Source organism: Mustela lutreola, chromosome 12 (assembly GCF_030435805.1).
Source record: "Mustela lutreola isolate mMusLut2 chromosome 12, mMusLut2.pri, whole genome shotgun sequence".
NCBI lineage: Eukaryota > Metazoa > Chordata > Mammalia > Carnivora > Mustelidae > Mustela > Mustela lutreola.
In genome coordinates this window covers 44,759,991-44,786,615 of record NC_081301.1, presented here as the reverse complement: position 1 = coordinate 44,786,615, position 26,625 = coordinate 44,759,991, and positions in this window count along the sequence as shown.

The following is a 26,625-nucleotide window of genomic DNA, read 5'->3' as shown; positions in this document are numbered from 1 at the left end:
TTTAATTAAAATACTTACTTAGTGCCCTCTACAGATTGTTAGCACTTGTGAATGCACAAATTTTCTCTTCTTAACATTTTGTATTTGCATTCTTTTTTTCTGTAACTATCATCTGCTCTAGAATAGTGGTTCTTCAACTGTTGTCACTGGACAGGCAGCATCAGCAACACATGGAAACTTATTAGAAATAGAATCCTTCAGATCCCAATTAAGACCTATCTAATAGGACACTTTGGAAATGAGGACCAGTAATCAGAGTTTTAAAAGTGATAGAAAGGGATGCCTGGGTGTCTCAGTTGGTTAAGCTTCTCACTCTTGATTTTGGCTTAGGTCATGATCTCTGAGTCCTGAGATCCAGTTCCACATTGGGCTCCACATTCAGCGCAGGGTCTACTTGGGGATTTCTTTCTCCTTCTGTCCCTCCCCCTGCTTACACTTTCTCTCTCTAAATAAAACAAAAATAAATAAAAAGGGATAGTGATTCTGACATACAATTAAGTTTGTGAGTCACTGATCTACGGTCCTCATCCTGCGTGGTTTGCATTATTTGTAGCCTGTGTCAGTGGGAATAACATTGTGGTGTCCTTTTGTTGGAAAAGACTTCCACAGTTGAAGTTATTGTTGAAGATTGTTCCCTAATTTTACAGAGACATATTTGTTTTTAAAGCACTACCCTAGCCTAGCAAGAGTTGTTGTTTGTTTTATGTCTATTACATAAAGAATGTGTCTGTAGGAGGGTTCCCCTTTCTCCGCATCCTCGCCAGCATCTGTCATTTCCTGACTTGTTGATTTTAGCCATTCTGACTGGTGTGAGGTGATATCTCATTGTGGTTTTGATTTGTATTTCCCTGATGCCGAGTGATATGGAGCACTTTTTCATGTGTCTGTTCGCCATCTGGATGTCTTCTTTGCAGAAATGTCTGTTCATGTCTTCTGCCCATTTCTTGATTGGATTATTTGTTCTTTGGGTGTTGAGTTTGCTAAGTTCTTTATAGATTCTGGACACTAGTCCTTTATCTGATATGTCGTTTGCAAATATCTTCTCCCATTCTGTCAGTTGTCTTTTGATTTTATTAACTGTTTCCTTTGCTGTGCAAAAGCTTTTGATCTTGATGAAATCCCAGTAGTTCATTTTTTCCCTTGCTTCCCTTGCCTTTTGCGTTGTTCCTAGGAAGATGTTGCTGCGGCAGAGGTCAAAGAGGTTGCTGCCCGTGTTCTCCTCAAGGATTTTGATGGATTCCTTTCGTACATTGAGATCCTTCATCCATTTTGAGTCTATTTTTGTGTGTGGTGTAAGGAAATGGTCCAATTTCATTTTTCTGCATGTGGCTGTCCAATTTTCCCAGCACCATTTATTGAAAAGGCTGTCTTTTTTCCATTGGACATTCTTTCCTGCTTTGTCGAAGATTAGTTGACCATAGATTTGAGGGTCTATTTCTGGGCTCTCTATTCTGTTCCATTGATCTATGTGTCTGTTTTTGTGCCAGTACCATGCTGTCTTGATGATGACAGCTTTGTAATAGAGCTTGAAGTCCAGAATTGTGATGCCACCAACGTTGGCTTTCTTTTTCAATATCCCTTTGGCTATTCGAGGTCTTTTCTGGTTCCATATAAATTTTAGCATTATTTGTTCCATTTCTACACTGTTGGTGGGAATGCAAGCTGGTGCAGCCACTCTGGAAAACAGCATGGAGGTTCCTCAAAATGTTGAAAATAGAACTGCCCTATGACCCAGCAATTGCACTATTGGGTATTTACCCTAAAGATACAAATGTAGTGATCCAAAGGGACACATGCACCCGAATGTTTATAGCAGCAATGTCCACAATAGCCAAACTATGGAAAGAACCTAGATGTCCATCAACAGATGAATGGATCAAGAAGATGTGGTATATATACACAATGGAATACTATGCAGCCATCAAAAGAAATGAAATCTTGCCATTTGCAACAACATGGATGGAACTAGAGCGTATCATGCTTAGCGAAATAAGTCAAGCAGAGAAAGACAACTATCATATGATCTCCCTGATATGAGGAAGTGGTGATGCAACATGGAGGCTTAAGTGGGTAGAAGAAGAATAAATGAAACAAGATGGGATTGGGAGGGAGACAAACCATAAGTGACTCTTAATCTCACAAAACAAACTGAGGGTTGCCGGGGGGAGGGGGTTTGGGAGAAGGGGGTGGGATTATGGACATTGGGGAGGGTATGTGATTTGGTGAGTGCTATGAAGTGTGTAAACCTGGTGATTCACAGACCTGTACCCCTGGGGATAAAAATATATGTTTATAAAAAATAAAAAAATAAAAAAAAAAAAAAGAATGTGTCTGTAATTCAGGAAAACTATAGAATAATTTTAAATGCCATTTATTTTTCCTTTTGTAAAAAAACTCTTTGAAGTTTTTAAAAACTAATACCTGTGCATATGAGGAGTCAGAGACACAGATTATAGGATGCATGGTACAAAATTTAAAAAGATAAAAGTGTTCATGAAAGTTTTACTAATTCTCAATGGTATAATTTGTGACCACTCAGAATTCCTCTCTGGAAACAAATATGATTATTAGAATCTTATGATAAAATTTTAAGATAGTCTATACAAATATGAATATAATATATATTCAAATATACACATACTAGCATATTATGTATCATTTCTTTTGTTAATGTAAAAAAACTGTAAAAATTATATATTGGTGCATATAGTGTTGCATTATTTTAGTATTTCACTATATAGACTATTAAACAATTCCTCATAGATGCATATTTAGAATATTACCAATCTTTTGTTATTATAAATTATTTTATAATGAATATCTTCATATGTTACATTTGTTTGCATGTGACATTATTTGTAGGTTAAAATTAAATGCATTCGGTGAATGGTTTGTTAACTCTTAGTTTGGCTAGATATTTTAAAATAATCTTGCATAGAAATTGCCCAATTTTCACAAAGTAAGCAATATACAAGCAAAACAGTTTTCCATACTCTTCTCAGTGATGAGTTATCAAATATTTAGTATTTTATTAGACTAGAGTATTATTTCATATCTGTTTTAAGTTGCATCTTTTTTTAGGTTTAAATCATGTCATATATTGAAGAGACACATATACATCCTCTTCTATGAACTGTCTTCTTCTGTCTTTCACTTGTTTCTCTTACAATGTTCATATGTTTACTTTTTTATTTGTAACAGTCCTTTACTTAATACGAAAATTAGCTTTATAAATTTGCAATTATTTAGATAACTAAAAATGAAGAGAATAATACCATAGAGCATGTATAGGACTAAGAAGCATCCTATTATTGTATCTTTTCGGAGGATGCAATATTGAGTAACCTTAAATTTTGTTAAGTATGCGTCTATAAATTCTCAAATGCCTAAAAAGTGTTTATAAAGACCAAACGTTTAAAAGAGAAAGAGTTTTATGCATGTTTGGCTTGTTTCGTTCTTTTACGTCTTACTTAATTCAAAATCGAAAATATTTAGGTTGGCTTTGACAGAGATTCAAGTGCAAGTATATTTTATTTAGAATATTATTGTAGGACGGGCACCTAGTTGGCTCAATCAGTTAAGTATTTGACTCAATCTCAGCTCAGGTCTTGATGTCAGGGTCATGAGTTCAATCCCTGCCTTGGGCTCCATGCTGGGTGTGGAGCCACCTTAAAGAAAAAAGAAAAAAAATATTGTAGGAAAATCCAGTAAGAGTGGAAAGGGAAGATAAAAAAGGGAAGATAGGCAGCCAATTTTTTTTACTTTTAATTTTATTAACATATAATGAATTATTTATTTCAGGGGTACGAGTCTGTGATTCATCAGTCTTACACAATTCACAGCCCTCACCATACATATACCCTCCCCAGTGTCTGTCACCCAGACACCCCATCCCTCCCATCCCCCTCCATTACAGCAACCCTCAGTATGATTCCTGAGATTAAGAATCTTTTATGGTCTGTCTCAATCTCTGGTTTTCTTCCATTTAATTTATTCCTCTCCTCTCCCATGATCTTCTGTCTTGTTTCTCAAATTCCACATATCCGAGAGATCATATGATAATTGTCTTTCTCTGATAGACTTATTTAGCTTAGCATAATACCCTCTAGTTCCATCCACATCATTGCAGATAGCAAGATTTCATGTTTTTCATGGGTACATAATATTCCTGTGTGTGTGTATGTGTGTGTGTGTGTGTGTGTGTGAGACATCTTTATCCATTCATCTATCGATGGACATCTATGCTCTTTGCATAGTTGGCTATTGTAGACATTGCTGCTATAAACATTCAGATGCATGTGCCCCTTTGGATCACTACATTTGTATCTTTGGGTTAAATATCTAATAGTGCAATTGCTGGGGTGTAGGGTAGCTTTATTCTCAACTTTTTGAGGAACTTCCATCCTGTTTTCCAGAGTGGTGGCACCAGCTTGCATTCCCACCAAAAGTATAGGAGGGTTCCCCTTTCTCTGCATCCTCACCAACCTCCTAATTTGTTAATTTTAGCCATTCTGACTGATGTGAGGTGGTATCTCATTATGGTTTTGATTTGTATTTCCCTGAAGGGAGGCAGACAATAAAGAGTATGTTAATAAAAAGTTAACACTGTAGGAAACTGAAGCTTATTCCCTATGGGGAATTCTATGACCCAGTGGAAAACATGTTCCTCTGTGTTATTATCCTTTGAAGGAGAAAGGGATCTTCACCACCTTCCATCAGTCATTGGTTGAAGGATGCCTCTTTTGGAAAGGGAGTGACATGTAGGAATGAGGAGTACTTCCTTTGCAGGCTGCTCGTTATAGTGAGGTGCTCTTACCTATGGAGAATGGAAAGTTTCTGCCTCGCTGGTTACTCGTTATCCCATGCCCTATGTTCCCCAGCCACATATTGTCTTAAGGTATGAAGGGAGTTTCAGGCCCAGTTGGTAAGAATTGAATTCTACCTGACATCTTATTGTTAACAGGACTTATGATGTTTCCTCCTTCCCTTTTCTGCCATGCTAGTCTTTAAATGCAGGACTCTCATAGACTGAGAAAAGTGAGCCTACTTTCCCACCACCTGTTGTTAGGTTGGGGATGGAAAGATCCTGAGTCTGGATTATCGCCAACATCAGTTGGTAGAGAGGATAGTAAAATGCTCTGCTGCTATGCTTTTCCTCCAGTCCTTGGTTCTCAACCTTAACCACCAACTTTCCTCTTTTCATCTTTCTCCTTTGGTCACCACTTAAATTATTTCTAGGATTTATAGTTGTAATTAGAGGGAAGGAACAGACAGAGATGGGTCTATGTAATCTTATCTGGACTGGAAGTCTGTGGTTGCCCTTTTTAAAAATGGAATATGTTTTTCTCTTCTTTATTTAATGGAGAATAATAACATAAAAACACTTGGACTAAGAGTCTTTTGAAAATTAATTTCAGAACCATTTAGAGTTTTATAGATATCTTCCATGTTTGCTATAAATATGAGAAAATCGAGTTGTTTTGACAGATTCTTGATTTCCACAAAATGCGTTGGGCCATTAATGGTATCACTAGTGTGCAAGATGCTTCTGACTATACCGTAAGGCAATATCTTTAAAATAAACAGTGGAATGTGCACATGAACAATGTAATAATTGGATGAAGGAATGCTAAAACCACAGTGTACTTTTCAGATTTCTTGCTTACTTATAAGATGTGCTCTTAATTTGCCACATCTGAGGAGGCAGAGATGACTGACATACTTTCTGCCTTTGAAGAACCAATGTTCTGGTAGATCAGAGTGAAAAACTCAGAAGTATAATGCCTTAAAAGGGGGGGGAGTGCAACAAAGCAAAAATGAAAGAGGGAGTAAGTGGAAATATGGAAGTATAGGAAGATGAGGGACATGTGAGGAGTACTGAAACAGAACAATAGTTAAGAGAGAGAGAGAGAACCTTGTTCTTCAGAGCTGTATATGAACATGAGCATTGCAGCAAAGTTATAAACCCATACAAAACTCACTAATTGCGCCCTCAGAATTCTTTCTACCCTACCCCCCCCAAAAAAAAAAAAAACTCATGGGTTGGGATAGCATTTCTGTTTTTTGAAGTGAGTCTAGGTGCATAACATAACTTCATGATTACTAGCTGTACAGAAAGTTGTGCTACACTAGGATTTAATTTAAGCTAAATCTATTTAGGGCAACAAATACATTTATTTTAAAAATGATCCAAATAAAGCTTGCCTATTATGAAATTCTGGAACACATTTTACCCTAAAATTTTATAAATTTTCTCTCCATTTCCATTAGTATTATGTCCATTTCCTTCTAACATTCAAGATACTGCTGAGTTAGGAAAGAGGTCAGATGACTTATTGAAGACCAAGAAGTTCACCAGCCCCAAGTTTTATCTCTTCCTGTCATTTAATGCCTCTTCCCCCAGACTCTAATTTTTTTTTCTTTTAATATTTTATTTATTTATTTGACAGAGAGAGATCACAGTAGACAGGCAGGCAAAGAGAGAGAGGGAAGCAGGCTCCCTGCTCAGCAGGAGTCCCGATGTGGGACTCGATCCTAGGACCCCGAGATCATGACCTGAGCTGAAGGCAGAGGCTTAACCCACTAAGCCACCCAGGAGCCCCCAGACACTAATTCTTGAAACCCCTAACTATGGCACACATTGGGACATACACATGAACACACACACCCTGGCATTGTACTACTATATCTTAACCCAGGAGAAATAAAAATGTAGGCTCACATAACAGCCATAGATAGATGTTTATAACAATTTTATTTATAATTATCCCAATCTAGAAATAATGAAAATGTTCTTCAGCTGGTGAGTGAATTTAACTGTGGCAGATCCTTTCAATGGAAAAACCAGTTGGCAATAAAAAGGAACAAATTATGCCACAATAATATAAATGAACTCAAATGTCTTATGCTAAGGAAAAGAAGCCAGGCCCTGATATCTACAAGATGTATATAGGTCTGGCTCTGTAATTTGTAGGGCCCAGTACAAAGTAGAAATATGGGACCTATTGTTGAAAAATTAAAGACTTTCAATATAGTGACAGCAAAACATTAAACCAAGCACACGGCCTTCATAAGTACAGATGGGTGATTGTATGGTTTACACTCCCATGAAGCTGGAATTGACTACATCATTTTGTTGTTATGACATCCTCAAAAGGCAAATCTGTAGGAAGAGAAAACACATCAGTATTGCCGGAAGCTAGAGGAATTCACTACCAAGGGCATAAAGGAATAGGACTGTTCTGTCGTGCTAGAAGTGGTGGCTATATAGTTGTGCGTATGAGAAAATTCATACAACTGGCTGTGGAAAAAAATAATTACAGGAATAAAAATAATAAAATAAAATAAAAATAAAATGAAATTTTAAAAACATGGACTATCATACAACTAACAGAACAAAATTTAATGGAAAGGGCAGGAATAATGACTTGGATTGGAATATCATCTTGGCCTCTTACCAGCAGAGTGAAATAGCTTCAGACATTTAATGTCTCTGGTTCACAATTTCATTATCCCCAAAATAGGGTGGCAATGGTAAGTCAAACTTAGAGGGTGTTGAAGGATCAGTTAAGGTAATGTATGTGAAAAATTTTTTCAAAACTTTTTAATATTAAAGCACTCATAATAAAGGCACCAACTTACCTCCTTTTTTCCCCTCAATTTTAAAGATTTGTCACTCATTGTGCACTTTTAATTCTGGAAAGACAACTAAAATCAGAATGTCACTTTAGTAATGTTCTATAGAACATATAACACATTTAATACATAGCACATTTTAAGCCTGGAGTGGGTTACTTGTTTTCACAAAATGTTACATTCTTTGGAATAAGTCTGTTTAATACCAGGTAAACTAAATGTTGAATTCCCATTTCTCAGTGCAGCGGGTATTCCCGTCCCCAAGGCTAAATTGAGTTTACAAAAGAACACCATTCTTCCATTTTACTTTGAAGTTTTAGTACCCACTTCTTACAGTTTTGTGATCTTAAAATAATATGAACAGAAATGCCTGGGTGGCTTAGTTGGTTAAGCCGCTGTCTTCTGCTCTGGTCATGATTTCAGGGTCCTGGGATCTAGTCCCGCCTGCTTCTCCCTCTGCCTCTACCTGCCACTCTGCCTGCCTGTACTCTCTCTATCTCTCTGACAAATAAATAAATAAAATCTTTAAAAAATAATATGAATAGTATGACTAATCAGTAATTGATTATAAGTGTGTATGGGAACTAGATGGTCAAAATTTGCTCAGTTCATTCAATTATTGAGATACTCTTCACATAAATATAACCAATCACACAATAATACATATAACTACTGGCAGGAAAACGGCTTAAAAAATTATTACCTGAGACATCCTATAACCTAATATATGACTCACATTTGTCTTTTAACTTAATTAAGGAGAAGAAAGGAATCAGAGTCCGAGTTACTTTATGTCCCCATTGTACCTTATAGGAATGTACTTCCATAAAGCACCTCATCACATTTCAGTGTAATTTTTTACTTAAATACATATTAGCTACCATCTGATTTATGAACATCAATTGCAGGGTAAGGGCCTTATTTATTTCTATTTTTCAACTATAATATCTTCTACTAGCACATAGTATTTGTTGAATGATTTTTTTTTTTTTTTGAGGTAAGGAAAACCAGTTGTTATTGGTAGACAGAGTGGCAAAACTGTATAGAGCACTGAATATTCTTGGAATAGTTTAATACTGCTTTTTTTTATTAGTTATGCATCATGGAGTATGAGACTCAATCTCTTTTGAGTCTCTGTTTTCTGAATAGTTAAGTGCCTAGAAAAGTACTTGACTTGCAACATTCTCTCAATAAATATCAATTGTTAGATATCAATTGTTGGACATTTTTTCCTAATGCATCATCATGTACTACTTCACAAGAGTGCTATAGTGGTCAAGGGTAATAATGGATGTGATGTGTAAAAATACTCTCTTTTTGTGTAACACTCTATTTAAAAGATTGCAAAATTAGAGCACTGGACTTGAATAAAGAGAGTTTGACTGGTAACACAGCTTATGTCACCAATCAGCTAAATTACTTCTGGGAAGATTTATAATATCTCTGGATTTTTACTATAAAATGAGGAGTTCTGAATATCATTCTATATTCCAAAATATGTACTTCAATTGAACAGGGAAACATATTCTATAATTAAAAGAAGTTAAATACACAATTTTGCATAATGTTATTTGCTGCTAGTTTAAAATATATCATAACTGGCACCTAATTAGAAAACTCAATAATAAGGTTAATAAAATACAAACTGATTTAAAGATTCAATTTTCAAACCGTTTTTTGCTCTACTATACCAAGAAGGCTTTTGTCTTTTTACATTCTGTAAAGAACAGATTCTGTATCATCAACATTTTATATTGGTATTTTGTCTCAACTATATTATAAAATCCATAAAAGCAGGACCATAGGCTATACAATCTTTAAAACCCCATACTAGCTAGATATTGTCTTGCACTTAATAGTTGCTTAATAGATATGCAATAGGCTTATTGTTTCAAATCTAATGTCTCTGTAATCAGTCATACATTTTAGAATATTGATCCATGATTGAGTATAGTTAATGGGCAGGCTAGACAGAGTCAACAAGCTCCTAAATTTCACTGCAGAATAAAAATTTTTAAATTAAAAAAAAAAACTCTGCTTCAAATAATTTGAGAATATAATGAACTGTAATCAATTACAGTCATTTATTGTTGGACATCTTAGTCTATTATACAGTCCAGTGTAAGTGTAATTGTCTTACAATAATGATACAAGTAGAAATTCATAGAGATAAGACTAATATATCTTCCTGAGACAATTATAGTCCATTTTCCATTAGCCAGAATGAAGTAAGTTCCGTCTTTATTAGTCACAACTTCTGACTCTGGAAGGATAGAGAGAGTGAAGGACAACATCTGATGTTCATGAGTCATTCTGTTTGTCCTTTCTTTGGCTAGGTTCCAGGCCATAAGTGAGGAAAAAACTCACTGTGGCTCTAAGATCATGTCTTTCTTCCCACTCCATAATCAATTACACAGTAATGATAGTAAGTTTGATGCTTTGTTTTTGTCTTAGCCTTAGTGACAACTTAACTGCTAAAAATGATATCCATACCACATGGAAATCCTCAATTTTGGCGCCTTCATGAACTTTCCAAGGACTTACAAACTTACTTAAATTAGTTGATGTAATAACACACAATCAATATAATCCTGTTCTATTAATTTGGTTTAATTATTGCCCTTGCTACTTAGAAATTTTAGATTCATTTTAAGTGAACTAAGGAACTTATTATTAGTTTCTTTCTCCTATCAGTTAGGTTTATTTATATACTCTTAAAATATAAGTTTCACCAAATAGAGTTTTCAAATTTTCAATGTCATTACCATCTACAGTGTTTATTAAAAATAAGTTGATTCAGAAAACACCTTTTTTACAGTGAGAAATTGTATCCGGTAACTAATTTTGGTAATGACAATGGATTAAAATTTGTGAAGTGAGTAAAAGTATAGTCTTAAGAGCAGGCAGTTCACACTTTGGAATATCAGGGCACAGGCTCTGCTGGCTCAGAGTAATACAAATGTCCAGATTGCAGTTCAAGACACGACCTTTATTATGCAGAAGTATTTTTTCCTTTGCAAGAAATAACTTTGCACATAAAATTTTATGCTATTTTCAGGCTTGATTTGACTACAATAAATCTTTTACTGAATAAGACTCCATACCAGTATGGAGAGCACAAGTGAATAAGTCAGAAAATGGTTTGACTTAGCAAATCTTGAAGTTATTACATGATTAGGAGGGATTTATGTGTTCCACAGTCTAGCCTGGGGAAGACACTGATTTGTTCCATCTAAACTCTTTAATTAATAAAGCCCACATTCTCAAAATGTAATCTGATTTGAAAATATTCTCATTTTCTTTTAATCTTTAGGAGTATATCATAGAGAAAGAACATGTACTTGTGTTTTAGATGGTTATTTAAATGCTGTTTTTAATTTCCTGACCTTGAGTGAGTAATTTATTCTTTCTGAGCTTCAATTACTTCATTTTTAGAAAGAATATAGAATATTAACTCCATCCACAGCATTATGATCAGAAGAGTGATGACATACGTAAGATGCCTAACATGGTGTCACATATATAGTTAGTACCCAATAAATGTCACTTCATTTGGAATTTCTTGTCTGTTTCCTATTTTTCTGATCTTTTCACATGAGGCTATTGTATAAGCATTATGAGTTTTCACAAACTACATTTTTGTCAGTTGGCTGAGAAAGCCGGAGTTACCATCACATATTTCTGGAATAATTCTCATCCTTTTAGCTGTAAAAATAATGGACTGTTCTAATTCTTATTTGAAATTGCATAAGAAGTTTTGGGGTGTTCAAGCACCTTTTTCCCGATTAATTAAGAATGTCTATTTCTGTTTTTTTTTTTTTTTTTTTTTTTTCTCACTCCCTTTGGCCTTTAATATACATTAAAAGAATTAGAGTCTGGTTGCAGAAAAGCTTGGGATTCTCTAGGATTTAAACCTGAAGAAGAAAAGGGTAGGGAGAAAAGGAAGAAACGAAGGGAAGGGGAGGGCAGAAAGGGGGAAGGATAGGAAGGGTGAAGAAGGGAAGAGGAAAAGAAGCAAAACAGAGGGAGAAGTTGAGTAGAGAAACGTCTTTTCAAGGGAAACATCAGACGGTCCCACAGGGAATTTTAACTGTCCCATGTTGACATGAGGTGACTGATTCTTTATATCCCTTAAATGATCAGTCACTAAATGCAAAATTCTCAATGAGGGAACTGATCTTGAACAAGGCCAGCTCTCTTCAGTAGAGGCCATAACCCAAAGTGGGTGGAGAACTGAGAAAGGTCTCTGGGTAGCACTGCCGGCCGCTGGGGAAATAAATCCTTCATTACTGAAGGAGGATTGGTATGGCACACCATGTTACCCTCCTGCACTTTTACTTTGCATGATGATTTAAATATCCTCAATTCCTCAATATATGTATACAATGACCTTCACCCATTTCTTCTGCTGATCTTCTGCTGGCTCATCAGTTCAGAAGTACCAGACTCTCCAGAGTCCTGATTTACTGTCTGCTCAGAGCTTAGCTATGCCTCATCTCTCAAGAGATGCCTGAGTTCTTGATCTTGTAAGAAATGCTGAATTAGGTCTTGCCCAAAATACCTCAGTAATGCAAGCACCCATGCTCAGGCAAAACAGTGAAGTACTTCTGTTTGTCTGTCCTCATACCTATCTAGTAAACAAGTATGTGTGTGTATGTGTCTGTGTGTGTAGAGAAAACAAAATAAAGATAATATTCCATCAGACTCTGTTGACAAGTTTGAGTGGATGGAAATCCCAGGTTAGTAGACGCAGATATGATTGTTTGAGCCCATCTGCCTGGAAGTCAAATCTAGTATATAGATTAGTTCCTGGATTGAATAACGTCATATCAATAGAGGAGAGCATTTTCCTCTTTCACAACAGAATAAGAGATGGAATTTTCCATCCTTGGTGGCAGTTGCTGCTTCTTTGCCTAATAGTTAAAATTGTTAAGTAATGATTCTCAGTGTTTTAACCACCCTCTTAGAATTTGGGCTATTTGCAGCACCTAATTTTTTCTTCTCTCTGTATTCTTTAAGCCATAATAATTGACTCAAAAATAATATTGCAGTCCCAAGTAGAGGAAATGGAAGAAAGAAATTTATCATACCGTTATAGTCTATGTGACTCCTATCTGTGGAAGGCACCAGTGAGTCTCAATAGAGGGAAACCTAAAGAAGATGGGCAAACAGTCAATGAATGCAAGGGTATGGTTGGGTTAACAGGGCTTCTTGTTACCCGTTCTCCTTTGCTTTTAGTTTTCCAACACCGGACAACAACTACTTTCTTCTGATTGACACAAAAACAATGTAAACAAATATGATTCTTTTATTACAGAGCAAGTGTTTTCTCGTTATAGAACAAGTTCATTTGACTTTCTGCACAAGTCAAATGTTCAAAACTAAATTATTTTTGGAAATTGTTAAACTGAAATGTTTCTCTGTACTCTTTTTTTCCTTGAAAAATCAGAACACTGAAATTTGACTATTTTTCATCCTCATCCTGTATTTTTCTAATAGGTGGTATAATGTGAAATAGATAGGAAAACAATGTGTCCAAGCACGACAAATGGGAGAGCACTGTGTCAAAAGGTTGAAGGTTTTTGTTTTTTTGTTTGTTTCTGTTTTTATTATTTTTAAAAGATTTATTTATTTATTTGAAATAATGAGAGAGTACATAAGAACAGGGGGAGAGGCAAAGGGAGGGGGAAAAACAGAATGCCTGCTGAGCAGGGAGCCCAATGGGGGATTGATCCCAGGACTGGGGGCTTGATCCCAGGACCTGGGGATCATGACCTGAGGTAGAGGCTTAACTGATTAAGCAACCAAGCCCCCTGTTTTTGTTGTTGTTGTTATTGGCGGGGCTTCTCTGGTTCAGGACAATCAATGCAATGGTCTCTGCAATGAGATTTGTTCTAAGAGATACTTTGTGTCTCTTTATCTGATCCTGTCCATCAGTCTTTATGTTGCAAAGGGCATTGGATTTTCCATAGAAAATATGGCAATTAGCTTTCTTAATCCTGAGAAATTATGGGAACAGTATTCCACTGTGATATAAGACACATTTATTAAGTTCTAGAATATTAAAGAAAACATGCTATGTTTTGTGAATGAAACATCATTCTCTTTCTTGAGATTGGAGAAAGTTGTAGTTTTCTTTTTCCTTTTTTGTAATCACATTTCCATGCCAGAAATATTTTGTTTTCAATCCTGTTGGTGTCTTCTGACACTCTTCATTTTCCTTTTATGGCTTTTTAATTATTTCATTAATTTCACCTATCAGCATGAAGGATAATGTTCATTCAGCGTACGACATTTCTCCATTTGGCAAATTGTTGTTATAGAGGGGATTGTCGGTTTGGTGTTGAATTTGATAAAATATCCCATTTAAACATTCAAATTTTAAATTCACATAGCCTTATATATGAGGGCATTTCCTAATAAGTGTCATTTAGGAGGTTCTAACTTATAATTATTTTAGCATCCAGTTTTAACAATGAAGAAAATAATAAGAAAGTCTGGGGTGGGGGAGATGAGTGAAAATAAGTTGAGACAGAAAACAGAAAGAACTGTTTACAAAAATAGCTCAGTGCTGAAATCATGCTTACAAGTCACCACAGGGAGAAATAGAACATGTGCTGCAGATGCGTATGATAACTGATGAAACATTGAATTTATTGTCTGTTTGGAAAGAAGTCACAAATAAAAATTCAAATATATTATGCCTCGTAGAAAGGGTGACATCCACAACTCAATTCAGTGCAACGAAGGACCGTGAAACTCTGCCATTTTTGAATTATCAGGTCAACTTAATTCCAGGGAGACCTGTCATTTCTCTGAGAAATAAAACCCAGCTGATGTTATTGTTAGATACAATCCATTCACAGCATACCATGAGGGCAAAGAACCTTATTCTCCAGGGAAAAGATTAGTGATTTTTCTCCTTTTGGAGAAAAAAAAAAATCAGAGAGTGCCTCTTTTGACCAGAAAGAAAATGCAGAATGCCTCCAATAGCAAACTAATAGATTGAACTTGATAAAGTGGAATGGGAATTTCAAAGATTATTTGAAAATCCCTTTAGAGACCGTTAGGAAACACCATGGCCAAATTGGGTAGGCAAGAGCCCTTTCTCCACTCTCCCCTCAGAATGGAAGGTAAAACAGATACTAATGAGTGACTGCTCTTTTCGTAGATTTAGTGAGCAATTACTGAGTTCAAAAATAGAGACACCAGTATAGAGTTCTTGGATGTTTTGACATAGAGTATTAGTTTGAATTTACACTAATTTCTTTCCATATGGTTTAATCGAAGTACTCTCTCCATACTATGGAGGGAAACACAGCTTTACATGATGAGAGACATAGAAAATTAGACAGGAATTATACAAGAGGAGAATTCCATAGCTACATTTGAGCTGTTGATACAGCAGCTTGTATACCATCAGCTTGGATTATCCTCTAAGGAACAACAGTATGTTGAATGTAACACCATGTAGCGAAGAAAGGAAGAACCTGCGGGAACACCACAGTAGTTCTGTCTGAAATTTCTGTGTGGCTCTAAATACAGGTGAAATGTATTCTAATTCTTTTTGTAGTGTCAGAAACATCTCCAGAGAATGTAGATGATAGATGAGTGCACCAACCTGGAAATCACAAGGGTCTTATAAATATTGAGGTTCTGAGTGCACATTTAGGTCCTCCCTTTTCCATGATTAGCTAGCTAAAGGTTTTTCAATTTTTCTTTTCAAAAAAACCAATTCTTACTCGTGTTAATATTTTCTATTGCTTTCCTATTCTGTTTCATTTATTTCTGCTCTAATCTTCATGCTTTCCTAACTTCTGCTTACTTTGGACTTTTTTCATTTCTTTCTAGTTCCTTGAGATATGCAGTTAAGTTATTTATTTAAGGCGTTTTTTTTTTTTCCTCGATATATGTGATTAGCATTTTAAACTCTTCTTTTAGGACTGCTTTTGTAGCATCCCAAGATATTGATGTAATTTTTATGTGTTCTTAAACTTGTTGAGCCTTGTTTCGTCGTCTAACATATGATGTATCCTAGAAAACATTCCTTGTGCATTTGAGAAAAATGTGCATTCTACTGCTATTGGATGGAATATTCTGTATATGTCTGTTAGATACATTTGGTCTTTAGTGTTTTTCAAATCCACTGTTTTCATATTGGTTCTTTGAATGGATTATTTATCTGCAGTTGTGAATGGCATGTTAAAGTTCTTAACTATTATCTTACTGCTATTTATTTTCCCTTGTAGTTTTATTTGTATTTGCTTTTTATATTTAAATTCACTGAGTTTAGGTGCAGATATTTACAGTTGTGATATCTCCTTGATGGATTGACCCCTTCATTATATAATGACCTTCTTTGTCTTGTTTGTCTATATTTAGCTTAAAGTCTGTTTTGTCTAATATAAGTATAGCTACTCCTACTTTTCTTTGTAATAATTTGCTTGAAGTATCAATTATCATCCTTTCACTCTCAGTCTGTGTAAATCTTCAAGGCTGAAGTTAGTCTCTTATAGTCAGCATGTTGTTGGATCTTGTTCTTTATTCATCAGCCACATTGTGTCTTTGTAGATCTTAGTCCATATATGTTTATATAATTATTGATAGATGAGCACTTTCTATTGCCATTACTTTTTTCTATTCCATATTGCTTATCCTGTTGCCTTCCTTTATGTTATCTTTTGAAGCAGTATGCTTTGACTTTTTATCATAATCTTTTGTGTACCTACTACAGGTTTTTCCCTTTGTAGTTATCCTAAGAATTATATAAAATATGTTTATCCTATTTTAAACCAATACCTGTAATTCATTTTGTGATGAAGTAAAACCCAACTTCATCCTCAAGTAAATGCTCTTGGAAACATGAAAACCTACCCAATTACTGCTACCTAACTCTAAAACATTGTCCCAAGTTCTCAGGAGCTAGGATGAATAAGCTCTAGAGATCTTCTATAGAACATTGTTCCTGTAATCAAGAGTAGTGTATTGTACACTTAAAAAGTTAAGGTACATCCCATGTTAAATGTTTTTACCATGATAAAATAAAAGCAAAATTTTAAAAAGAACAAATGTTGTTTTTAAAGCGAGAGCTCACCCCTCCCTTTTTCTTAATTTTTTAGAATTTTAGATTACATATTGAGATTTGTGAAATACATATTTATCTTTATTTGCGTGTTCTTCAGTCCTTAACTTACTTGCTCTTTATTTTTATTTTCTTTTCTTCATAAGTGTGCTCTTTAATCCCTATCCCCTATTTAATCCATTCCCCTCATTCACTTCCTCTCTGATAACTATCTGTTCTCTGTATTTAAGAGTCTCTTTCTCGGTTTTTTGTTCTGTTTTCTTTTGCTTGTTTGTTTCATTTCTTAAATTCTACATATGAGTGACATCATACGGTATTTGTCTTTCTCTGACTTGTTTCACTTAGCATTATACTCTCTAGCTCTATTCATGTTGTTGCATGTCCTTTTCTTTTCAAAAATAAAATACAATATTGATGACCCAAACTATTGATAAGAATCCAAAGTTGGAAAAGCTAATATAAAGTTTCAGTTTTTAGGTAGAGGCAATCAATTGTCATATATATGTACAGTCTTCCTTGTTGTATGATAGGTCAGTTGTCTATGAATCATATTATTAAGTTATTAAGTTTAGTGCTCTTAGTATATCCCATATTAGTTTTCCTTTCACAGGCCTGGGGCCTTTTTATTTTTTCTAACCTTTCATTTGGAGACCTATCTTCAGAGCCTCATACTGTATAATGAGTAACACCAGTGGAGGCAGAATTATCACACAAATTCACTGTCATAATGCTAATGTTTCCCGAACCTCTTCGGGACTGTTCAGTTTAGCACTGGTCAAGAAACCTCTGTCAATATTTAATCTGTATTGACTGTTGGCTTGATTATAATGCAGAATGCTGATTACATCCATCTTCCCATGCAGCATGGCTGTTTTTGGTGACAAAATTCTATTGATATATTTTCCCTGACCGTGCAAAATTTCAAAACAGCTGAGATTTTTATTTTCACATAATGTATGAGTCCTCTCACACAGTGCACAAAAGCATTAAGTTTCTAACATTTTTTTCACTCTGTTATATGGTGGTCTTGTAAATCAGATATTAACAGGTCCCTTCACAAAGCCATTTTACCACTTTTGCCTGTACTCTATAGAGTACCATTTTTCAAATGAAAGAAAACATCATTTTGTTGCTTAACATCCATATGAAATGTAATCTTGCAAAATGCAATGTTTCATGGAAACTTTTTAACTACAATAACTGAATGAACAATCTCTGTTCTTAAAATTCTACATACTTTTGTTGAAAAATCACCTAAATACACTCAGAAAACTTTGCATTACTATAAAAATAATAATTAGATGATACTCAAGTTTTAAAATAACAGAAAAGAGAGTGATTTCCTTCCTTCGCTCAGAAATTATCAAAAGCTCACACTGTGTTGAAGTAAAATTTTGTAGAAACTGTATATGAAAGAGTGGAACTAATGCCCTAAAGGTCAAGTGAAGATGTTGGAAGATGTCTGAACTTGCAGAATCTAAGCAAAACCACCAGTGTTTGATTCTACAATAGAGACAATGTATCCTTTGTGGGAAACCTATAAATATCTTGTTTAGAAATGCAGAGAAGTGTTAAGTTGGTCTGATGGTAAAAGATTCTGGGTGTGCAGTATGACACCAGAATAGTGATACAGTTTCACCTAAATGAGACATCAAACAGTGAAGTGGAGATTGACTTTAGATGGATAGCCACCCAAAGCTGTTAATCTCTATTGGTTGAAGAAACATAAAAGCTAAAATAACTCCCCAGCACACATACAGATAAGATATAAAATAGTATAAGCGCATTCATACATACAAATCCACACAAAAGTATATCTTCACGATTTTTCTGGATTAAGAAGAAATAAACAATTAAAACAAAAAGCATGAAGGGATAAAGGATTCAAGGAGGAAAAATTTGCATAGCATTAGACAGAAAAATCATAGGTATGGAACAAAGACAAAAGGGAACCAAAATATTTGTAATTTATATCCCCTAAGATGAGAACTTCCTAAAAGTATCAGATAAAATTATAATTTTACCTAATATTTAAAAAATAAAATTAAAAATATGTATTACTTGAATTTATATCATTAAAGGGGCCACCATGTTTCCTGTCCTCTTATCTTCTTTTTTTTTTTAATTTTTTATTTCTTTTCAGCGTAACAGTATTCATTGTTTTTGCACCACACCCAGTGCTCCATGCAATCCGTGTCCTCTCTAATACCCACCATCTGGTTCCACCAACCTCCCACCCCCCGCCCCTTCTAAACCCTCAGATTGTTTTTCAGTGTCCATAGTCTCTCATGGTTCACCTCCCCTTCCAACTGGCATTTCTTTGGTTACTAAAGAGATGGAAGAACTTTTCATATGTTTATTGATCATTCTGTTTTCTTATTCTGTGAATTTCTTAATGTATTTCTTGATCTGTTTTTCCTTTGGTTTGTCTTTCTTTTCTTTATTTGTTATATACATGGACACATACATGATTAGGATTTATTAATATTTCTTCTTAACCTATGGATTGGCTTTTCATTTTTAACATCATTTTTCATTGACAAATTATTTTAATTTAGTTTGACTACTCAGTCTTTTCCTTTATAGTTGGTACCTTGTATGCCTTTAAAGAAGCATTTTCTACCTTTAAATCAATAGTGTTATATATTTTAATCTAATTTAAAAAATCAGGTTAAAATAATTCTTGATACAAGGAAGATCCGAAGATAATCTCTCTGTGCAAGGAAACAGTTTCTCTGTACCTTTCATCCAGTTTCCCCTACTGGTCACATCGTATATAACTATAGTATAGTAACAATAGCAGATCAACATTTCACACTGTGTGTGAAAATATTATCATTTTAAATTATGTGTAGCTTCATGTAACCGCACTAATCAAGATACAAAAATATTCATTCACCACAAAGGTTCCCTTTCTACTACACCTATTCATAGTCACATCTACTCTCTTCTCTTCACCATTCTTAACTCCAGGCAACCACTAATTTTTTCTTCATCTATACAATTCTGCCATATTGGGAATGCTATGTAAGTGGAATCATGTAGTATACAACCCTTTAAATTATTATTTTTCCTTCAGTATGAATCCAAGTTGCTGCGTTTATCGATTTTTTTTCTCCCCCTGAGTATTCCATGCCATGGAGGTAGCAATTCGTTTAACTGCCACCAATTTTAAAGTATTTTGATTGTTTTCCATTTTCTTTTTTTTTTTAAGCTTTTATTTATTAATTTGACAGAGAGAAATCACAAGTAGACGGACAGGCAGCCAGAGAGAGAGAGAGAGATAGGGAAGCAGGCTCCCTGCTGAGCAGAGAGCCTGATGTGGGACTCGATCCCAGGACCCTGAGATCATGACCAGAGCCGAAGGCAGCGGCTTAACCCACTGAGCCACCCAGGCGCCCCTATTTTCGATTTTCTGACAATTACAAATAAAACTACTCTAACAGTTGTGTAGAGGCTCTTGTGTGGAAGGGGTATAAATGCTGAGAATTATGATTTCTGGGTCCTATGGTAAATATATGTTTAATATCAGAAAAAGAAAAGTTTTTGGGATGCCTATGTGTCTCAGTCAGTTAAATGTCTGCCTTCAACTCAGGTCATAATCTCAGGGTCCTAGGATCATTGGGTTCATTGCCCAGCAGGGAACCTGCTTCCCTCTCTGCCTGCTTGTGCTCTTTCTCTCTTTCTCTAACAAATAAATAAAATCTTAAAGAACAACAACAACAAAAGGTTTCTTTTGTTGGCTGTGCCATTTTATATTCCCACCAACAGTGTTTCAGAGATTCAATTTTAACCACATCCTGGTTAGAATTTGTTTTTATAGAATTTTTTTTGTTTGGTTTCTTTTGTTTTAGTTCTCATAGGTGTGTAGTGAAACAATACCATAGTCTTAACTTGCTTTTTCCTGATAGCTAGTGATTTCAACATCTTTTCATATTTTATCATCTTTGTATCATTTTGGTAAAGAAAATTGTGGCTATATTTTTACCCATTATATATAAGATATGATATATATAAATAATATATACCTTTTTATATAATATACATATATAATACATATTTATACTATTTATACTATTTATACATATATATAATTGAACTTTGAGAGTGATTTATATTCTCTACATGTAAGTCTCTTGTCAGATATGTGGTTTCCAAATAGTCCATCTTAGTCTGTAGCTTTTCTTTTTATCCTTTTGATTTATTTTTTTTCCCATGGTGCATGATTTGGTATAACATCTAAGCCTTTTTCTTCATTTTTAAAAAAAATTTTATTTCTTTCTTTCTTAATTTCTTTTCAGTGTTCCAGAATTCATTGTTTATGCACCACAATCAGTGCTCCATGCAATACGTGCCCTCCATAATACCCACCACCAGGCTCACCCAACCTCCCATCCCCCTCTCCTCCCAAACCCTCAGTTTGTTTCTCAGAGCCCACAGTCTCTCATGGTTCATCTCCCCCTCCAATTTCCTCCAAACTTCTCCTCTCCATCTCCTTCTCCCTCCATCTCCCCATGTCCTCTGTGTTATTCCTTATGCTCCACAAATACGCAAAACCATATGATAATTGACTTTCTCTGCTTGACTTATTTCATTTAGCATAATCTCTTCCAGTCCCATCCATGTTGTTGTGTAAAAGTTGGGTATTCATCCTTTCTGATGGAGGCATAATACTCCATTCTATATATGGACCATAGCTTCTTTATCCATTCATCCATTGAAGGGCATCTTGGTTCTTTCCAAGGTTCGGTGACTGTGGCCATTGCTGCTATGAACATTCAGGTACAGATGGCCCTTCTTTTCACTACATCTGTATCTTTGTGGTAAATACCCAGTAGTGCAATTGCAGGGTCAAAGGTTAGCTCTATTTTTAATTTCTGAAGGAATCTCCACATTGTTTTCCAAAGTGGCTGCACCAACTTGCATTCCCACCAACAGTGTAAGAGAGCTCCTCTTTCTCCACATCCTCTCCAACACTTGTTTACTCTCTTGTTAATATTGGCCATTCTAACTAGGGTAAGGTGGTATCTCAATGTGGTTTTATTTTGAATCTCCCTGTTGGCTAATGATGATGACATTTTTTCATATGTCTGTTAGTCATTTGTATGTCTTCTTTAGAGAATTATCTGTTCATGTCTTCTACCCATTTTTTGACATGATTATCTGTTTTGTGTGTGTTGAGTTCGAGGAGTTCCTTTTTTTTTTTTTTTAAAGATTTTATTTATTTGACAGAGAGAGATCACAAGTAGGCAGAGAGACAGGCAGCGGGGGACAGGGAAGCAGGCTCCCTGCTGAGTAGAGAGCCCAATGTGGGGCTGGATCCCAGGATCCTGTAATCATGACCTGAACTTAAAGCAGGGGCTTAACCCACTGAGTCACCCCGGCACCCCAAGGAGTTCTTTATAGATCTTAAATATTAACCCTTTTTATGTACTGTCATTCATGAATATCTTCTTCCATTCCGTGGGTTAACCCTCAATCACATTGATTGATTTGCGAATGTTGAGCCACCCTTGCATCCCATGGATAAATCCCACCTGGTCATGGTGGATAATCTTCTTAATGTACTGTTGGATCTTATTAGCTATGATCTTGTTGAGAATCTTAGCATCCATATTTGTCAGGGATATTGGTCTGAATATCTTTTTGGTGGGGTCTTTGCCTGGTTTGGGGTCAGGGTAATTCTGGCTTCATAAAGAGTCTGGAAGTTTTCCTTCTGCTTTAATTTTTTGAAACAGCTTCAGGAGAGTAGGTATTATTTTTTTCTTTGAAAGTTTGGTGTAATTCCCCAGGGAATACATCAGGTCCTGGGATTTTGTTTTTAGGGAGGTTTTTGATCACTGCTTCATTCTGATTACTAAATACTGTTCAATTCAGGTTGTATCTAAGCTTCCAAAGATTTCTCCTGTGTTTTAGGGTTTTATGTTTTACATTCAACTTAATGATATATTTTGAGTTAATTTGAATAGAAAGCACAAGGTTTACATTTAGGTTTTTTGTTTGTTTGTTTGGTTGGTTGGTTGTTTTGGGTTTTTTTGCTTGTTTTTATTTTGGTTTTGATATGCTTTTGGATCTCCAGCCACTTCAGCACCACTCGTTGAAAAGACTGTCCTTCCAATGAATCGCTTTTACATTCATTGGAATGTAATGGTTTTCATTGGATGGTCAAAGTGTGTAGAATAGATCAAGGAGTAAAGTCATAAGAGTCCTCACTTTGTATTTTCTTGCTGTAATCACTCACAGCATAGTCTGATTATGGTTCTCCTTTTGTTTTGGGCACTGGAAGACCAAAAATAAATTCAGCTACTCCTCACAAATCTATGGATCTTATTGAATGTCTTTTTGTGTTTTCTGTTTACCTGTATCTTCACTCCATTTCTACCATGTCACTTAAATGGTGAAATTTCACTTAATCTAAACTTTATATACAATTATTAATAATTGTTGAGCTCTCTTCACATGTTCTAAGAAGGTAAATAAGTTGTCAATGATCACATAATAAATAGATGGCAAAGCCAATAATAGAATCCAGAAGTTTTGGCTTTAGAACTTGTATTGAACTTTAGAACTTTTATTGAACTATTTGACTGCTGCTAACAAAAGGTGTATTTTTTTCAGTGTGACAAGAACCTGTGTTTGTGGTTAATACAGAAATCAGTGGGGAGATATAATATATGTTTCCTAGTAAAGTTGTGGCAGGTTTAGTTTCTTTATAGATGACTTTACCACCAACCTGGAAACTGACCAGACTGAAGGATTTAGAAAATATCATCATAATTCATGCTATTTGTATGATTCTGAACACAGACAGCTTCCATTAAGATGGAACAGTAAAGTTACATTTATGTGATAGTTTTTTGGCAGAATCAATGACACTTAGAAATTAATTACAGTGAGGAACTAGATATATGTGGTAGTGACTGTGACTCTACATTTTCTGACATGAATAACTAGGTATATGGTAAAATAGAAAAAAAGAAAAAGGTAGAATTTATAGATAATCAATGGCCAATTATGAATTGGTTAAACTAAAATCTGTGCAGAACTTCAAGATAGAAACATCTAGTGTACAGGTAGACATATGGAAAAGAGTTGGGAATTTGGAGATCTTTAACTGGGTATTTCAACTCATCAGCATAAAGAAAGCAGTTGAAACCATGGTCTCTGATACAATTCCTTTGTAAGAATGTATAGATAGAGAAAACAAGGACAGGAGGAGGCCAAATCAAACCCCAGCAGCCTTGACAATTAAGGATAATGTTGAATGGTACACATGCAGGAGACCAACAAGGAGCAGTCTGATAAAAAACTGTAGTTCAGAGAAGGTTCCATGAGGAAGTAGGGAACAGTCACTCAGATCAGTCTATATGAGGAGGTCAAGTAGGATATGACTGCAGATATGGCACTGTATTTCATTAAAGTGGGGCATTGGATAATTCAAATGAATTAAGGAATTAATGGAATTTGAATAAGACTGTCATTTTAAAAGTTGAGTTTTAATGAAAAAGAGAGAGTTGAATGGTAGCTTGGAGATTAATTTCATAAAAGTCCCACTATCTTTGTTATACTTTTCAGACATCAGAACTGTTTTGTTTTGTGAGTTATATATACATGAAGGAGAAATTTTAAATATTTTGAGAAAGGGGGAAATTGGGTAGATTTGATTCTTAACATTTAGTTTAAAAGGTGCCTAATATTAATCATTTATCAAAAATGATAATGAGGTTATGCAGATTTTTTAATATCAATCAGAATGAAATAATACTGCTAAATATTGTGTTTCTACATGACATTTCAGAGATTATAAAGTGATAGCTGTTAAGTATTTCCCCTTTGTCTCTTTCTAATGCTGGGATATTATATAAGTTCCTTCTCTCTCAATTTTTCATCTCTAAATGATGACATGAGCATAAAAGTTTTTCACTCAGCACTTACTTGGCCAGGATTTAGCTCTAAAAAACTTCACATACATTATCTTATTTAAGTTTCCTAACAAGCAAAAGGAATAATTATGACCACAGTGGATCTTAATTTGTAAATGAGGGAATAGCGACTTGCCTGAGGATAGTTACACAGCTAATTAGCAGAGGAACTGGGATTTGAAATTCTGGAGTCTGCACTTACTCACTGTGTCATGCTTTTTCTCCAACATAAGGAGTAACTTGATATTGTCCTAATATAGACTCTGCTGAGGCTTAAATATAATAAAGCATGGCAAGTGTTTAGACAAATGCCAGTCTGATATTTGTTTCAAATAGATTTTGCTGTTAAAGTTATAGCTTTTATTATATGATTTCTTTTGTTCTGTGGATACTTCACATTTAATTCTAATGTTTCTTACAAAACTGAAATTGTAATCTAAAAATCATACATTTAACAAAAGATTTTCTGCCTGTATAATATATGCACATATACAAATGTACTGTATCCATATATTTTGTTCTCTGTTTCTCTACATTTTTAATGATAATTCAGATTTCCATCTGTTCACTGTCATATTAAACTTAAATTGAGACAATTTGACTAGGAACTGCTTCCTCACTCTCTTCATCTGACCTGAAAATCTATTATCAAAAGCTGTACAAATTGAATCATTATACTGACTTTAACAGCATATTTTAGTTCAATTGCAGTATCTCCATTGCCTCTGAAAGCAGTGGAACGAAAAGAAATCATGCCTTTATACTTTATGGACATGTAGTTTTCCTGTCAGGCCAGTGTTTTATTGACTTATTTCAAAGAGCAAAACCAAACTACCAGAAGAGATTCATTTCTATCCGGAAGCCTTTCTTCAGTAGTTTGGCTAGAGTTCTGCTCTCCAAAATGCTCCATCAGAATGACCTCCAGGAGAGGTTCTTCCACTTCAGATGGTGGTAGTGGCTGTTCAGTGACACTGATAGAGAAATAATTTTCAGCAGTTGTTGTCATAGATGCTGCTACAGTGCGCATACCCTTTGCTACTTTGTCAGTTAAAAAGCTGTGTTTATGGATCTAACATTTATTCATTTGGCTGCTATCTGCTATCTGATGAGTTTTGTGAATTGTTTGTATCTGAGCTTTATCTTTCACCATCTATGTGATCTTGGACAATATCCTTAACTATCTAAGTCTTAGTTTTCTCTTTCACAAAATAGGGAGAGTAAATCATGTCTTCATCATGCTGTTTGTTATAAGATTTATCTAAGTGCATCTTAACTCTCCAACGCTTGACATAGGTCATACCCTCCTTCATATTCCCTTAAATACAGCAGCTTTTCCATGTTTTCTTTTTCTATTGTTTGAGATTATTCTTCTTCTTGTTACTTGAAGGAATCTTATCTAGGAGAGAGATTCATAGAGATGCCTCATTCTGTCCCTTACTAAAGAGGTCTTTGACCTTACTAGAGAGGACTTATTGGTCTAGAATTCAATCTCTGGGTGTTTGAAGTTTATTGAAATACTTGGTCTTGGGGTTGCTCTAGATCCCCACAAAATATTTAAAAAGATCAATGGAAAATTAGAAAACTCAGTGTGAAACTAGAAAACCTTTCCTGATACTCCTTAAATTGCAGATTAAATTGCAGATCAGATGAACCTGGAAACTCCCTATAATGCCACCTAAATTGTCCAGGAGAATTTACCTAATAAAGGCTTGGAGTTCAAGACAGCCAACAATAAACAGACAAATAAAAGAATCATCACTGTGAATAAAAATGACATAAATCTGACTATTTATCTTAAAACTGACAGTGATCCCCCTCCTGTTAATACAGTAAAACATAAAGTCTCAATTTGGGGAATATAAAACACTGAGTCCTAAACTCATGGATTCAAGTTTCCGTGGTTAAGCATGCATTGGTTTTCAGTAACTTCTTCCAGGTTAGATCAACCTTCAAGTGAGGTCATGAAAAAGTACTCCTATATTACTA